Source organism: Pseudonaja textilis, chromosome 1, assembly GCF_049901715.1.
Source record: "Pseudonaja textilis isolate UNSWEBS1 chromosome 1, rPseTex1.2, whole genome shotgun sequence".
NCBI lineage: Eukaryota > Metazoa > Chordata > Lepidosauria > Squamata > Elapidae > Pseudonaja > Pseudonaja textilis.
In genome coordinates, this window is record NC_141990.1 from 38766404 (window position 1) to 38782580 (window position 16177).

Genomic DNA, 16177 nt, shown 5'->3' on the forward strand with positions numbered 1-16177 from the left:
GCAAGCAAAAGGCTGCATATGCGTGCATGGGCCCAGGCCTTTCTAGGTAGCAAAGAAAGAAGAGCCAGAGATAGCAATAGCACTTAGACTTATATATCGCTTCACACTGGAGTCACACTTCTAACATGAAATGCCCCCTCTCTCAAACTGTTATAGGTTGTAAGAATAGGAAATCAAGCCAGAATTGTTAGCTTTCACAGATAGAGAATTCTTTTTAGAGAAAAGAGGGATTTTAAACTCTTGTTCTGTTTTGTTGATTAGGTTGATAAACCATGTTATAGAGTTAACTTAAATTCCTTAATTTATAGTGAAGAAAAACTGCCAGCTTTATATCTACATTGACTAAATTCATGTACAGCACTGTGCTAAAATCGATTAATTTGTCTTTTTCAGCACAGCATATTGTGATAATGTAATTAAACAAACTTTAGTTTGGTTTTGATAGCAAGCCAGTTTGAAATCATGATTTGATTTGGAACGCAAACTTGGGTATTTGTGGTGTAATTATTGTACCTGTCTTATTGGTTTGTGTCATAATCCATTAGCCAATCTGCAAAAATGCAGAACAAAAAAAGGAGTTTTAAAAGGAAGGAAAAGTAGGAATTGTTCAAACAAGGCATGGCTCTGGCTTGTGAAATAAGATTAAACACAAACTACAGCTAATCAAAGTATGTGAAATGTAGCCATTTTTCTTTGCTGGATCCAACAGAAGGGTGTAAATGAGGGGAGAAAAGGAGAACAATGCTGCTTCAAAAAAATGAAACAAATCTTCAAGCTCCAAATCTAATCAATGATCTCCTTTGCATGAAATATCTTTCTGCCTTGAATACTGAGACTGCAACATGAAAGGGAAAAGTAGAGAAAAGACCTCCCTAGCAAATTTCTGGGTATCTTTTGCCCAGCACTCAAAATTCTTAAAGGTCAGAACTCAAGTGCCATAAATCAAACCAGCTTCAAAAACATTTAAGAATCATTCTAACGATGAATGAAACTCTTTCCCTCCTTTCTACTCTCCCACTCCTTCCCAGAACAGAAAGGAAAAGGGTTGGAATGGCATGGGGGAATGCTGTTAACGGAAAAATACGTTTTAGAAGAGGCCTTGCCAGGAAACCATAGGCACATCTGCTCTTAACGGGTTTCAGCTGAAACTACTGAAAATATACATGGGGCTATTTATATGGAACAGCTTGTATACATGATAAGATTACAATTTGGAGGATAACAATGGGCTTAGCTATGGAAAAAATAAGCCTGCTAAAACTTCTTTTCTACACATGGCGGTAACATTTTACCACATATGTTGTTGAGGGGGACCGAAATTTGTTCAGAATTAGGAAAATCTCAGCATTTCCAGATTAGCATCAAACAAACTCAAGATATTTCAGCAACTTTTTGCCAAGACTTCACTCCTTAGTCTACTGAATTTCTAGTGAGTGACAACTTTGCTCAATCAAAAAGATCCTGAAGGATGTGGGCAAAACAATTTTACCACTAACAATTTCTTAATAAAATATCTCCGTTATATTGTGTGGGTCTGTAAATATCTCAGATGTTCCATATGGATTAGATGTAGATTATATTGTATTATTTAATGATAAAGAATGGAACCATCATGGCAAAAAAAAAATCTGTAAAACTGAAGAAAGACCATAGAATTAATGTAACAGGCACTGAGTTGAGCAGCTGCCATGGTGCTGAAAAGAATGCCTGGGTGTCTAAGGAAGCTTTTCTGCTTTCATCAAAATTGCATAAGCAGCCCTGTGTGTTGCATCACAAGGTCCACCCTTAAAGAACTTGTGTGTGATATCCCAAATGCACATACAGAATTACAGAATAACAGAGTTGGAAGGGACCTTGGAGGTCTGTTAAAATAGGAAACTATAACCATTCAGATAAATAGTTGTCCAACCTATTTTTAAACTCTCCAGTACTGGAGCATCCATAACCTCTGGAGGCAAATTGTTCCACTGATTAATAGTTATAACTGTCCTTGGTTGCCCTTAGTTCTAGGTTGGTTCTCTCCTTGATTAATTTCCACCCATTACTTCTTGTCCTGCCTTCTGGTGCTTTGAAGAATAGGTTGACTCTCTCTTCTTTATAGCAGCCCCTCAGATATTGGAACACTGCTATCCTAGCCCTTCTTTTGACTAGACTAGAAATACCCAATTCCAGCAACTGTTCTTCCTATGTTTTAGCCTCCAGTCCCCTAATCATCTATGTTGCTTTTCTCTGCACTCTTTCTGGAGTTTCAACATCTTTTTTTATATTGTGGTGACCAAAACTGAATGCAATATTCCAAATGTGGCCTTACCAAGGCATTATAAAGTGATATTAACACTTCATGTGATCTTGATTCTAACCCTGTTAATGCAGCCTAGGATTGTGTTGGCTTTTTTATACAATGAGAGGGGATAGTACCACGGTAACCTTGCACTGGTTTCATCATTCTGCCTTTCCCCCTCATTCCATTCCTCCCTTAGATGCTGCTGGATAGAACAGCCTGTTTCTAGAAATGCATGTATTCATTGTAATTATTTGTGTACTGCCTACCTGAATAATTCTGCAACAGTGCACTAAAAAACAAATAAATCCAAAATACTAAAAAAATATTTTAAAAATGCTGTGGTCTTTCATAAAACTCTGGCAACTAAAGAGACATTAAAATAATTCTCACTCCCCCAAGGCCTGCAAAAAGGAAGGCCTGCACCTATTGCCTAAGAGGCAGAGGTTTCAAACTCACAGCGTCACGGAGGCATCACGTGATGTATCGGGACTTCTTCCCCCTTCACTAAACCGGGCATGGGCATGGCTAGCATGTGACACATCCGGCCTGCGGGCCAGGAGTTTGGCAGCCCTGGCCTAAGATAAAGAGATGGAGGTATGTTTACATTCAGAGGTTGAGTTGTTCCAGAATGGGGGAGCTGTAAGGGAGAAGGCCATTTCCAGGTTCAGATCTCTTAATTTGCCTCAGAGTCAGGATGCGCATCTACAGATCAGGTTGAGCAAATTGATTTTAGTAGAGGAGATAGCCCTGAAGGTACCGTAGCAATGTGACATGTAGAACTCCAGAATATATAAAGCAATAAAAATCAGAACACCAAACACACGTTGGGCAGAAATGATCTCGTAGATGACCCTCACTCTGTCAAGAACCTAGGAGTACTCATCTCAAACGATCTAAGCCCCAGAACTCACTGTAACAGCATTGCCCAAAAGGCATTAAGAGTTGTTAACCTTATTTTGCAAAGCTTCTTCTCCAGTAACATTGAATTGCTAACTAGAGCATGCCAAACCTTTGCCAGACCAATTCTTGAATACAGCTTGTCCGCCTGGAACCCACACTGTATATCGGACATTAACATGATTGAGCAGGTTCAGAGGTATTTCTCAAGAAGAGTACTCCACTCCTCTACTCACAATAGAATTCCCTATGCTTCCAGGCTTGAAATTTTGAGCTTGGACAATCTGGAACTGTGCTGCCTGCGGTCCAATCTAAGCATAGTAAACAAATTGTTTGCTACAACATCTTGCCTGTCAACAACTTCTTCAGCTTCAACCACAATACACAGGCAAACAACCGATACAAACTCAAGGTAAACCGCTTCAAACTTGATTGCAGAAAATATGACTTCAGCAACAGAATGGTCAACGCCTGGAATGTTCTACCCGACTCCGTTGTTATAGCCTCAAACCGTCACAGCTTCAATCTCAAACTGTCTACTGTGGACCTCACCTCCTTCCTAAGAGGTCCGTAAAGGGGGCGTGCATAAGCGCATCAGCATGCCTACCGTCTCCATCTTACTGTCCTCATTTATCTGTATTTACTTCCTTTGTTCATATTTATGTTCATATCTATACTTGTTATCGTGTATATATTTGAGAAACAAATAAAATAAATAAGATTTGGACTTGATAAGTACTTGAAAGACACCAGGAAATTTCAGGACAGCATGCTAAACTGGGAAATTGAAAAAAATCCCATTAAAAGGCAATAGCAATTCACTTCTGAACTTTTGTCAAGTCCATGTCATCGCTAGGTGTTGAGCCCAATTCAAGGGAGACTGTATTTAGTTTCAAGGGATAGCTGAAAAACAATTATTTTGGTTGTCTTGAAAGATCCGAGTTCTTGCTTCCAATTTTCTACAGCTTTACACTCTTTTTAAGTAGCTTATCAAATATGCTTAAGCAGCCTGCTTGGATTAATGACTTTCCTGGACCTGGTACCCTTAAAGGTGCACGTGATAACTCCCATAATCCCCATTGGCTATGTATTTATTCTAAGAGTAAAAAGCAGGTTGTCACTCAACGTATCTGTGGGGTATCTTGTTGAGGAAAAACAGCTTGAAATATTCTTCAACAAAGAGTTTTCTGTATCCTGTCCCCAAATTATGAACTTCATGGCTGTTTGAGAGGAAGCCCCCACTATTACATGGGTTTAAGATGCTGCTTCCCCCTTAATTGTCTTAGATCATCCTCTGCCAAAAATATGGGTTAATATAATGTTCTGTCTTGAGATAGAGAACTTGGCACTGCAAAGTACAAATTCGCCACATGAAGCAGAGGTATTAAAATTGTGCTATCAGAGACAATAAATTAAATTGCCATCCAACAAACCCTTTAAGGAGGTCTGACATAACCACAGCAGATTTTTCATTTCCCACTACACCCTGCTGTGTATCTTCACCTGTTTTATTAAATCATAAAGTCTCTTTTTAATAAATGAACCAGCAGAAAACAATAGTGAATGACAAGTTTCATTAGATTTGGAATTTTTTTTTCAGATGCAAGCAGAGAGTGTATATTGTTTTCTTTTTTTACAGAATTAATTTTGATATTTTTCCCATTCAGTAATATTTGTTTGATTGTATAGTTTTATTTTGCTTTTAGAAGAAAAATTGCAGCTGAGTTCAAATAAGCCCCAACAACATAAAATTACAGAAGTAAGAGCACTTTTGCTTGGAATCCAGACTAGTTTCCACCCCAAACCTTGGAAGTGGGAGCTAGTTGGGAAATAAGCACCTTTTTTTAAAAAAATGTGTCTCGCTTTCCTTCTGGGTGAAGGAGGTTTTGTGAGTTTTTGTGCTGTTTCAAAAAACCTGCCAAACCTGTTTAGTTGGATTTGGTAGCAGGAGAGAAAACTCGTGTTTATCATAAGAAGCACAGATTCTGAAAGCACTTTCCTTATTGCTGATAGTTACTGTCTGAATCCATTGTATATACTGTATTTGCCATAGATGTCTCTGCAGAGAATCATTCCAGAAAATATGTGCGGGAGGAGGAAAATCTGAAAGACACTTTAAAAATGTAAAAATTGGAAAAGTAGGTCAAAAAGGATTGATAGCAATCTTATTGTCTCAAGGCACTAAGTAACTGTGTACCCGTGAGAACAGTGCCCTCAGAACTGATGAACTGTAGCTCACTAGATTTCTACACGTCTGATAGATGCAGCTACTCTTTTCTAGTTGTAGACTGCTGAAAGGAAGCAGCAGTAGGGTCATCTTGTCCATCTCATTGCATCAGGCTATGATTTATTTCATTATCCTTAAGCCATCCCTGATAGATGATGCATGTCAAGTTGAGATGGTGATGTCATAACCTCCTCATGTTTCCTGTTCCATTCCACTAACCACTCTAATAACTATGGCAGCCTCTCTCCCCCACAAATCTCTGTGGAGTGTCTGCTGTTGCTGCTTGCAGAATCCCAATGCCACTCACTGTTGCGCTTTGTGCTGCCTTTGTTAGAAGTAAATGCTTTCATTAGTGGCTGCTCATACTTTATTTGTAGAAGAGATCTCAATCTTGTTGTCTAGACTTAATGGGTGACTTAACTGGAGTTTTGCCATAGATTTCAGCTGAGGGAAGTTTTCTCCAAATATGGCTGCACAAAGTGCAAATAATGATTAGCAAGTGGCAAACTGGAATCTTCAAGTCTTCCAGCCCTCATTTGCCATTCAGGACATGATGGGCATTGTTTCCTAAATAGTGACCAGATTCCATGTCTTGGTTCTGCACTCACATTACTTGAATTCAACTCCATCTGTATGTAGGTAACAATTCTCCGTAAAGTAATCATGATGCAATGCCATAAAATGCTTTGGATAGTTCATACATGTTCTTTGCAAGACATCAGTTGTTTTTCATATTAGTCTGGGGCAGAATAAGGTCTCTTTGTCCTCTCCACATCTTGATATTATGGCACGACATGACATCATCAACATGTTATGTCACGGTTTCAAGTGAATGATGTGTCAGCATTGTTCTGCTCATTTCATCAGGCTTGTCTCTTGCAACCAATGAAATATGGCAGAAGACAGGAAATGAATTGGTGCAATGAGGTCACAGCAGAGATTGTTTTGTACACTATTGTATTTTCTAGGCAAAGAAATAAAGAGGGAAAAAAAGATGCACTGGTGTAGGCCTCTTCATTACTACTAATCCAGCTTTCTAATTTAAAAACTTGCTAGTAGAACTCCTTTCACTGTCTCTTTGCTGATCAGCTAAACCAAAAAATGTCTAGATCAGAATATTTATGGGTGGACCAATGATGGGATTCAATTTTTTTTACTACCGGTTCTGTGGGTATGGTTTGGTGGGTGTGGCAGGGGAAGGATATTGTGAAATCTCCAGTCAAGAGCTGGTATTTCCCGGTTCTCCTAACTACTCAAAATTTCCGCTACCAGTTCTCCAGAACTGGTCAGAACCTGTTGAATACCACCTCTGAGGTGGACAAAGAGACCTAACTTGCTGTTCAGTCAGTCTGTATTGTATTTTTGTCTTTAGCTGGATCGATGCAAAATAAACTAATTAATGCACACCCTCATTTTTGAAACTAATTTCACAATGGTTAGTGCCTAACCAAAGGCCTAATATTTTAATTCTTGGCATGATTCTGTGGAAATAAGGGAGCTTCTGTGAAGTTAAGAGCCTCGGTAGCGCAATGGTTAGAGTGCAGTACTGCAGGCTACTTGTGCTGATTGCTGGCTGCCTGTAATTTGGCAGATTGAATCCCACCAGTCTCTAGGTTGACTCAGCCTTCCATCCTTCTGAGGTGGGTAAAATGAGAACTCAAATTGTTGGGAGCAATATGCTGATTCTATAAACTGCTAAGAGGGTTGTAAAGCCCTATAAAGCAGTATATAAGTCTAAGTACTATTGCTATTGCTAAGTTCATAGAATTACAAGCAGAATTGTATGCATGTATGTCTGTGTGAATATCTTTATCTTGCAACACCAGTAGCTATCTTGGTTTTTCCTGATCTTTCTGCAATCTTTTTTTTTCCCTTGAAAAGCTGATGCCCCTACAGGCCTTTTGATTGGAAGTGTTAAAAAGCTGTCAAGAAGTACCTAATGGATTACTACATTTCTGGATAAGTGAGCTTTCTTCTGACCCAAGTAGATTTTACAGGGAAGGAATAGTCAAAAAAACCAGATTTTTGCACAACCCTCTCTTTCACAATTTATTGCCTTGACTCTGAATTTTACAGCATTATTGCCTTCAGTTTACAAGTTGAATATTTATACAAATGGATTTAGGTCAAGACTAAGGGCAGGTTTTAAATGTTCCATGACCACTGCCATTCTGAACACATTCTCACTTACAGCAGATTGCTGGTTTAACTCTGCAAATGCTGGCATTTCTCCTGTTGCCAGATGATAATTACAATGGCTCCATAATCTACAGTCATAGCTTCCATCTATCCGCATTGCATGTTGTTAGTCTGCCACAGCAAGCAAACAGCTTAACCAAAGCCATGGGAGGATATATATTTAACATACAACAAGCAAAGGCAGCAAAATTAAAAAGACTATATAAAGCAAACAACTCTCTTAACCTCTATCAGGGTGTTCACAAACCTTAACCCTAAGTCCCCCAAACTTGAAATATTCAGATGTGCTAATGTAAGACTTCTTTCCTCCTTTCCCCATGTGCACCTTCAACAGTTCTCTGCTTCAAGGTGATGAAATTTCTTATACCACGATATGGAAAATGTGGATGGAGAAAGCTTAATCCAGTTCTATTTTTACATGAAAGAAACAGAAGAAGCAAAAGAAGCAGAAACAAGAGAAGGAAAAGAAGAAGAAGGGGAAAAAGAAGGGGAAGAAGGAGGAGGAGGAGGAGGGGAAGAAGAAGAAGAAGAAGAAGAAGAAGAAGAAGAAGAAGAAGAAGAAGAAGAAGAAGAAGAAGAAGAAGAAGAAGAAGAAGAAGAAGAAGAAGAAGAAGAAGAAGAAGAAGAAGAAGAAGAAGAAGAAGAAGAAGAAGAAGAAGAAGAAGAAACAACTAGCTAAATTTCCTTAGAACTATTTCCCCCTTTCCCACCTCCCCAAAAGTCCTCTCCATGATGGAGGGTTTGAGTTATTCAAACTAAAGCCATCCCACAGCTGTTCCTGCCCATGTAGAACTCTTTAGGGATCGATGTGAATGACATTCCCATCAGGCCAGTTGGATCAATGACTTCCCTGGTCCTCATTTCCTGCTGTGCTTCTGCTGCACAAACCAGACAGCATTCATTCTTCAAAGCTCTGGTTCTCCACATGCTACATTTTGGACCAGAGCCTTTGTCAGTACATGGCAACCAATTGAGATAACACGGAGGCCAGAATAGCACAGGCTGCTCCAAGCACAAGGTACTGCTAAGCTCCCCAAATGCTGTAAAACAGGTCAGATTAGGATAACGCAAACACACACCAATGATGTTAACCAGTCATTGCTTTGGCCACCTGCCAGGTGACACCTAGTTTATTTCTGCCTTTAAAAAGTGCTCTGCCAGTTTTGGAACTGCTTCTCTTTTGCAGTAATTGAAGTAGTATAAAGCAACATTCTTCTTGTTGATACAGACGTGATCTGTATTGTTTTCAATCTTTGAAACACATGGTTCATATCAAGAGTGTAGCTGTGGTTGAGGGGGGGTGGGGTGGGGGATTTTGAGGAAGAGATTGCAAAGTTTATTCAGCTTATACAGATCTGAGTATTCTCTTCAGAGTTCCAACTTGCAGAGCTTTAGCCATTTTTTTCTCACTCAGCAGAAAGTGTCCATCCTGTGCCAAATGGGATAGTTTCACACTTAAGCATCCAAATAGGACACTCTTTAAAGCAGCGCTCCTTAGCCTTGGCAACTCTTAAGATGTATAGACTTCGACTCCCAAAATTCCCCAGCCAAGCATGATGACTGTGGAATTCTGGGAGTTGAAATCTACACTTAAAGTTGCCAAGGTTGAGAAGCACTGCTTTAAAGTAACCAAAATTCTAAAGTCTTTCAGCGTGAGGTTTAGGTTCTTCTGGTAGATTTGCCACATTTAATTATCCTTTGTCTATGGGGAGGTAAGACCCCCACATACCTATCTATGTAGAATGAAAATAAACATTTTTAATCTCCATGCTTACCCATGTTCCCTTCCATGCACTGATTACTGAAGAATGAATATTTAAAACGGAAGTCACTATGTGGGGGAGGATCTGCATCCAAAGCTTTTATGACTCACACAAGGCCTGGTGGTTTAATTTATGCACCTCTGATGTTACTTAAGGAGACTTGGAGGACAAATGTAAATTAGTGATATTCAGATGTTGCAGATAACAGATGCAAGCTGATCTTTCTTCTCCGAGTGCCAAAGGAGGAATAGAAGAGGTGTTATTATGCACAATCAGCGCACCCTCACCTCTAGAGCAGAGTTAGTATTATTAGTAGTTAGTACTATTTAAATAAATAGTATAGTCTTTCCTGAACATGGTGAATCTCCAAATGTAATTCAACACATCTGCATGCTATCAGATTGGGAAAAGCTGCAAGCTACATGCATTCAGATCACGTACAATTAAAAACAACACATACTTAAGTATCCAAAGGAGAATGTATAAATTCTATTGCCTGGGGTAAATCATCTTACTATTATCACTGTCCAGCTTTCTACATTTCTAATAATTGAAATGTACATTTCTAATAATAGAATCTGTGTAATGTTTCTAATAACTGAATAACGTCAATGTAATAGAAATGTCCCAAAGCCACCCAATTCTATACTTGGAATATATTACCTGTTCATAAACACAATTCTAACCAAAAGTCCAGTGATATATGGAACATAAACATGGTATGGTTCCTATTCAGAGGATCTCCAATTGATAATGCAGTTAATACCTAGCTTAGGTGACCAGAGGAGACAAATCTCCATGGGTCTAACTAATACCTATTGAATCAATGGAAAAGTCAGGAAGGTCATTCCAGAACTGCAGGACAGTAATAAAAAATCTTTTTTATGTCTGAGATGCCATGCAACGGCTTATCTAAAAGACTATTCTCTGTATGTCTGAATTGAATTTTCCAGTTAAAAAACCCTCAAACCAGAACTATGTACTGTCAACGGGCAGCCTATTTATCAGGTCATAAATTTGGTCTCTGTGTCACACATTTGCACACGCACTGGGGAGGGAGGGAGGGAGAAGAACAGAAAGGAGAGAGAACATGCTCATACCATATAGTGCTCTTGACTAGATCCACTCCCATGGTTTTGTGGCAGAAAGGCATACCCATATTTATTGGTGAAGCTGATTTCCTCTTTGGGCTGTGAGCAGAACACTTTCTTATTCTGAATTCAAAATCTCCTCTCCCTATCATTTAAAAGCACTGCTCAGAACAAGGTATGGCAGAAAAACTAGTTGTGCTTTTAGAACAGGATAAAAATCAAGATTGTGTGTTTTTTTAGAAACAGCCATTCGCCACCACGTTTATCAGAAGTAAGCAGAATTTTTAAGCTAGCATACTCTGGGGAGAAGAAAAAGGTTTAAAACGAGCCCTGTGGACCAGATCAAAAGCTCAGCAGAATTCCATTTCTTCAGCAGCCACAGTTCTTGGCATTTGCAAAAGTCCATAAAGAGGGGCTGAAGGTGAGACCCCCCACCCACCATTGTGGTTCTGTGGCAGGTATTCACAGCCTCATTGCCTCTGAAGCTGGAGGAAGATAAGAGAAAGGCACTAGCCAGTTTTGGCCTCCCTCTGGCCTTCAGCCATTCCAAACCACCACCCCATCGGCAAAGTTTTTGTTGCTTAAAACTCAGCCTCTTTCCTGGATCTCTAGCAGCCTAAAAATATATTTTACCTTTTGCCTCTGTCATATTACACAGTCTGTTGAATTGCCTCAAGGATTGGGATATTAGGGGAGTCAATAACAACTTATTAGAAATAGCCTATAGGTCAAAACCACAGGCAGATCAATCTATCAATAGAACAAATAACATGCTAAATAAAAGAAAGGAAATGTACCGTGTCTTCCAGTCTAAACCCAAACTAATCAACTCTAGCTGCTGTGGACAATGTGACAACAGCTTTCAGTCACTGGCTCCACCTGGAACTTGAAATGTGGCAAAAGAACAGCGAGCGCAAAGCAAATCTTGCACAGACAAATACATAAGCATGCAAACCAACCAGTAGATTAAAGCAAACCACACTCCTTCCTTTTAATGAGGGAGCACACCTGAGGAGTGGTTGCTAGCCTGGCAGAGCAAGGCTCCTTCATGGCTAACAGTGATTCTAAGATATGCTGGGGAAGACTACAGATGGCTCTGTAGGCTACATGAAGCATTCCCATGGTTGACAGCTACACAAACACACCTACTCTCAGACCTGTGGAGAGAAAGGCTTTTGCAAACAGTGTAATTAAAAGGACACAAGCTACAAAAAGGGCCAAGCATGGAAATAGAACAGATAGCCTTGGATCTCGTGGAGCACGTGGGAATCAGGGGGAAGAGATAGAATCTCAATCCATAATTCATAACTTTCCCTCCTTGGAACCTCTCTTCTCATTAATTAACTGGTTATAATTCACACAAGAGACACAGATGTAAAGTTCCAAATGTTCATCTGAAAATGCTACTTGTCTTCCTAAATTTGATGCATCTGAGAAAAGATGCAGCTGCTGGGTATCCTCATGCCACTGCTCCGTTCTTTCCTACCTGGTTTGGCTGTTCCCCTCCCTCTAGTTTCTTTATCTGCATTTTTGAATAGGAGGCTTCTTTCTTTTAGACTGGGCTAGATATAACATTAAAACATGCTGCATTTTCATTGAATGGGCAAAAGGAGCATCACTGCCCTATGTCTGGCAAGTATGTGATCACATACCTAAATCATAAAAATGACACCCCAATAATTTTCCAACATGTATAGCAGGCACCAAAGAGGGTAAAGGAGGTGAGAGCTGAATAAAGATCAGGCTGGAGACACTGGGAAAAGATCTTCCATTCTTCCTTCCTGCAGCAGCTCCTTACATGGTTATCACCAGGAAGATTTAGACCAGTAGTAGTCGACCTGGTCCCTACTGCCCACTGGTGGGCGTTCCAGCTTTCATGGTGGGCGGTAGGGGCTTTGTCCCCTACTTTATAAATCACCATTACTGTGGAACCGGTGGGTGGTTAGAAAATTTTACTACTAACAGAGATACAAAAGTGGGCAGTAGGTATAAAAAGGTTGACTACCCCTGATTTAGACCAATCTTTTTCAGAGTTGGCAACTTTAAGATGTGTGGACTTCAGCTGAATTCTAAATTCTGTGAATTGAAGTCCACACAAGTTAAAAGTTGCTAACTTTGAAAAAGTTGATTGATATAGACCAACCACTATTCTTTTAGTTATGCCTCCCTTCCGCGCCCCACCCCCCCACACTTTTAACACTTTTGTGTTCTGATTTTAGTTCTAATTCCTAAGTCATCTCAAGCAAACCATGTGTACTCCACTCTCTGGAGATCGTGACCTAAAGCAGAGTTGTAAGTTCTCTGGCTCAGCAATTGGGAGAGCAAAACATGCCTCAGATTTACCCTAGGCTGGTTCAGCGAAGCAGCAAACTTTTTCCTGGAGACTGTCATTCTCAGAATTGTAGTATCCCAATACGCCGTTCTGAGCAGAATTCTGAATTGCAAGAATGGTGGCTGACAGTCAGTCACAAAGAGAACCAGAGTGGCCTTAATCCTAGCAAATATTCATTCTCCCCCAACCTGACCACCTGCAGCTGTGAAATTGGGGCCTTTTGGCTGGGCAAATATTGGCCCATCTTATGTTTGCTGTAAAATGTCAATTTCTGAGATACACTCAGAACACAGTAAAGGTTCTTTTTACCCCGTGGGCTTTATTCATTTTTTTCCTTCCTTCCTTGACAAATGTGCTTGCAAATTCTGCCCTCTTGACTTCACTTCCCCCTACTAATGTTAGAAAATTCATGAAATGAAGGCAAACGGGAGGGAGCATGAATTATACACTACTGTCATTTTCAGTCACCATTTCGTTGCCTTTTATAAAAATAAGTCAGCAAAGACTCTTTCTTTCTAACATGGGGTGGACAGAAAAGTGAAGAAAAGTGAATGATGACCATAGAATGACTGAGGTGGCACAGAGGTTAGAATGCAGTATTGTAGCAGTTTGTTCCTGGCTGACTCAAGATTGAGTCAGCCTTCCATCCTTCCGAGGGTGGTAAAATAAGGACTCAGATTGTTGGGGGCAAAATGCTGACTCTGTAAACCACTTAGAGAGGGCTGTAAAGCATTGTGAAGCGGTATATAAGTCTAAGTGCTACTGCTATTGTATTGCTATGTTAGAAGTGCATGTCCAATTTCAACTTCTTGACTAAGTATGACCTTTGTCAGGTCTAGAGACGTGGCAAGATGAAGCAGCATTTGCCTTTATTGATTCATTCATTCAGAACAACAGAGTTTGAAGGGACTTTGGAGGTCTTCTAGTCCAACCTCCTGCTCAGGCAGGAAATCCTACACCTATCATTCATTCATTCATTCATTCATTCATTCATTCATTCATTCATTAAATTTTTATGACCATCCATCTCAGTCAATGACTCTGGGTAGCAATTGCAATTCAAATTTTTTTATTACAGTTAAAATTAAAAATTAAACATACATAGGAGCAACCTTGTTGCTTGATAAACTTTATCTGAATAAGTGAACTTGGACAACGTCTACACCATAGTCAAAATGCAGACTAAGGCTCTAGTAGGACCTCTAAGCCACCATCCTCTATCCAGGTGACATCCATTACCATTTCAGCAATGTTAATTGGGAAAAGCAGCACCAGCTCCAGCAGAGAGGCTTAAGTTATTATTAAAACATTTATTTCTCTCCTTCCCTCTCTCATTTTAATGTTTATCTTAAGCCACAACAAGAAAATGAAAGGGAAGGAAGAAACATAGGAATTCCAAACACATGACAGTGCAGCCATTGAGCTCTATAGTCATACTGTTCATACCTTTCTTCTTGCTTGCCGAATAATCTATTATTTTATTGTATGCATGCCAATATTTACTTTTTTTACTTAATGTTAAAGATGAATCTACCATTTTTTGAATTTAAAAGCTCTCAAGGAAACTTCACAACAGATTAGCTTAAAAACAGACTACAGTTAGAAACTTCAGCATAAAGCAAATAATAAACACATTAGAAGTAGCAAAACTGTCGGAAACAAAAATAAAACTAGCAGTAAAAACTAGATTAGAGGGATCTTAAATACACATCAAATGTTGATAGGGTGAAAAACATTAGGTCTTTAGATTACAATCTTTTTGTTTGCTTGGAACAAGTTGACATGATGTTTCATAAAGGATCTAGCCTAGACATCCTAAAACTGATGTCTTCCATATGTGTTGGGATGAAAATCCCTTTCATTCCAGCCAACTATCTGGATGGTGACAAACTGGGAGAAGCCAGTTGGAATATATGCACAAGGTCTAATCTACTAGGTCTCTTAGACATGCAAATTGTTCCAGGATTGTAAGGGATAGGGGGTTTTCTGTTCTACTTGCAGAAAACTTCATCTCGAGTACTAAACAGAGACTCCAACTGACAGAACATACATGATGATGGATGGCGAAGCTAAAGTGATAAGTGGACAGCTCAGTCCCTTTTCTCATTCCTGTCATTCTCACCCATCTTCCTTGCCTGGGACGCTAATGCAGAAGAGGCATGATCTCAATGACAGAGATTTAAATTGTTTGGTTATTTTGTATTACTATTATATAAAATGTAACTTTTTAATGACTTTTAGGTCACAATGTACTTGGCAAGAAAAGTATTAGAATTAGTTATAATATTTTCATTTGCCAATTTACTTCCAATAGCAGATTAACCTGGAGGAGGGAATATGTGTGAATAATCCTAAATTAAATGCATGTGGCAGATTTTGAAATCTCTCAGTATTGGCAATCCTTTCTTGAGGATTAAAGTGGCTGAGGTGCAAAGATAGGAGTTGAATACTCTTAACTGCTGAGAAAGTTAATGTAAAACCTGACAGCATCATGAGCTTATGCACAGAAAGTGGAATACAATGGCTACATCTCAACTTCCAAGAAAAACAAAATTCAGCAACAAAAAAGGGAGAGCACTTACAATAAAATGGTATAGGCCAAGTTTCACCTCTGGATGAAAACTATGTATGAAAATATAAAAAACAGAAATGTAGACTTTGAGAGTAGAATGCCCGGATAATCTGCTTAACTACTCCAGAGTAAGTATTGATAGACAACTTTTAATGCTTAATTTTTAAATCAGCTTTGGCACAGGCAAGCCTTAATTGCCTAAAAATAGTGCTTAACACCACAAAGCTGTCCTGTGTAAATAACAACTCAGAATTACAATAAGAATCAGCAGTGCTATAGAGATATTTGGTTAGTTAACATGTTTGAACTAGCAAATTGCAAATTGGCACCTTCCAGAAGATTTGAATTACAACTCCCACAATCTATTATTATTGGTCACAAAGGTGAGGCTGATGGGATGACTCTGTAGATAAGTGATGTATGAAATAAATGATCCAAGAAATGGGAGAAGTGAGAGGAAAATCACAGAAAATTCAAAATCAGTTAACGTTAATCTTTGCCTTTGTTGCTATACATTATTGATTTACATTCTATCTTTATGAAAATGATTAAGCTATAACATCCTATTGATTATTCAACCTCTTCTTTCTCACAACAAACCTGTGAGATAGACTGTGGTAAGAAATAAACACACAAGGTACCTTTGTAACTAAAATGGGATTCAAGCATAGATTCTGAATCTGACACTCCAATCAGTTTATCATATGATCAAATAACTATTACAGCATTAGCAACAGCAATAAGTGTGGTTAGCTGATCATATGCTGAGCAGAGGATTGGACTAGAAGCACTCTGAGACCTCTTCATTACAA

General features: G+C 39.1%; 1 long non-coding RNA gene across 2 annotated transcripts in view; it reads right to left on the minus strand.

Annotated features, from left to right (window-relative positions):
• LOC113433050 (uncharacterized) overlaps positions 1-16177 on the minus strand; it is a 90585-nt gene that overhangs the window by 2594 nt on the left and 71814 nt on the right. The gene's annotated exons all lie outside the window — the stretch shown is intronic.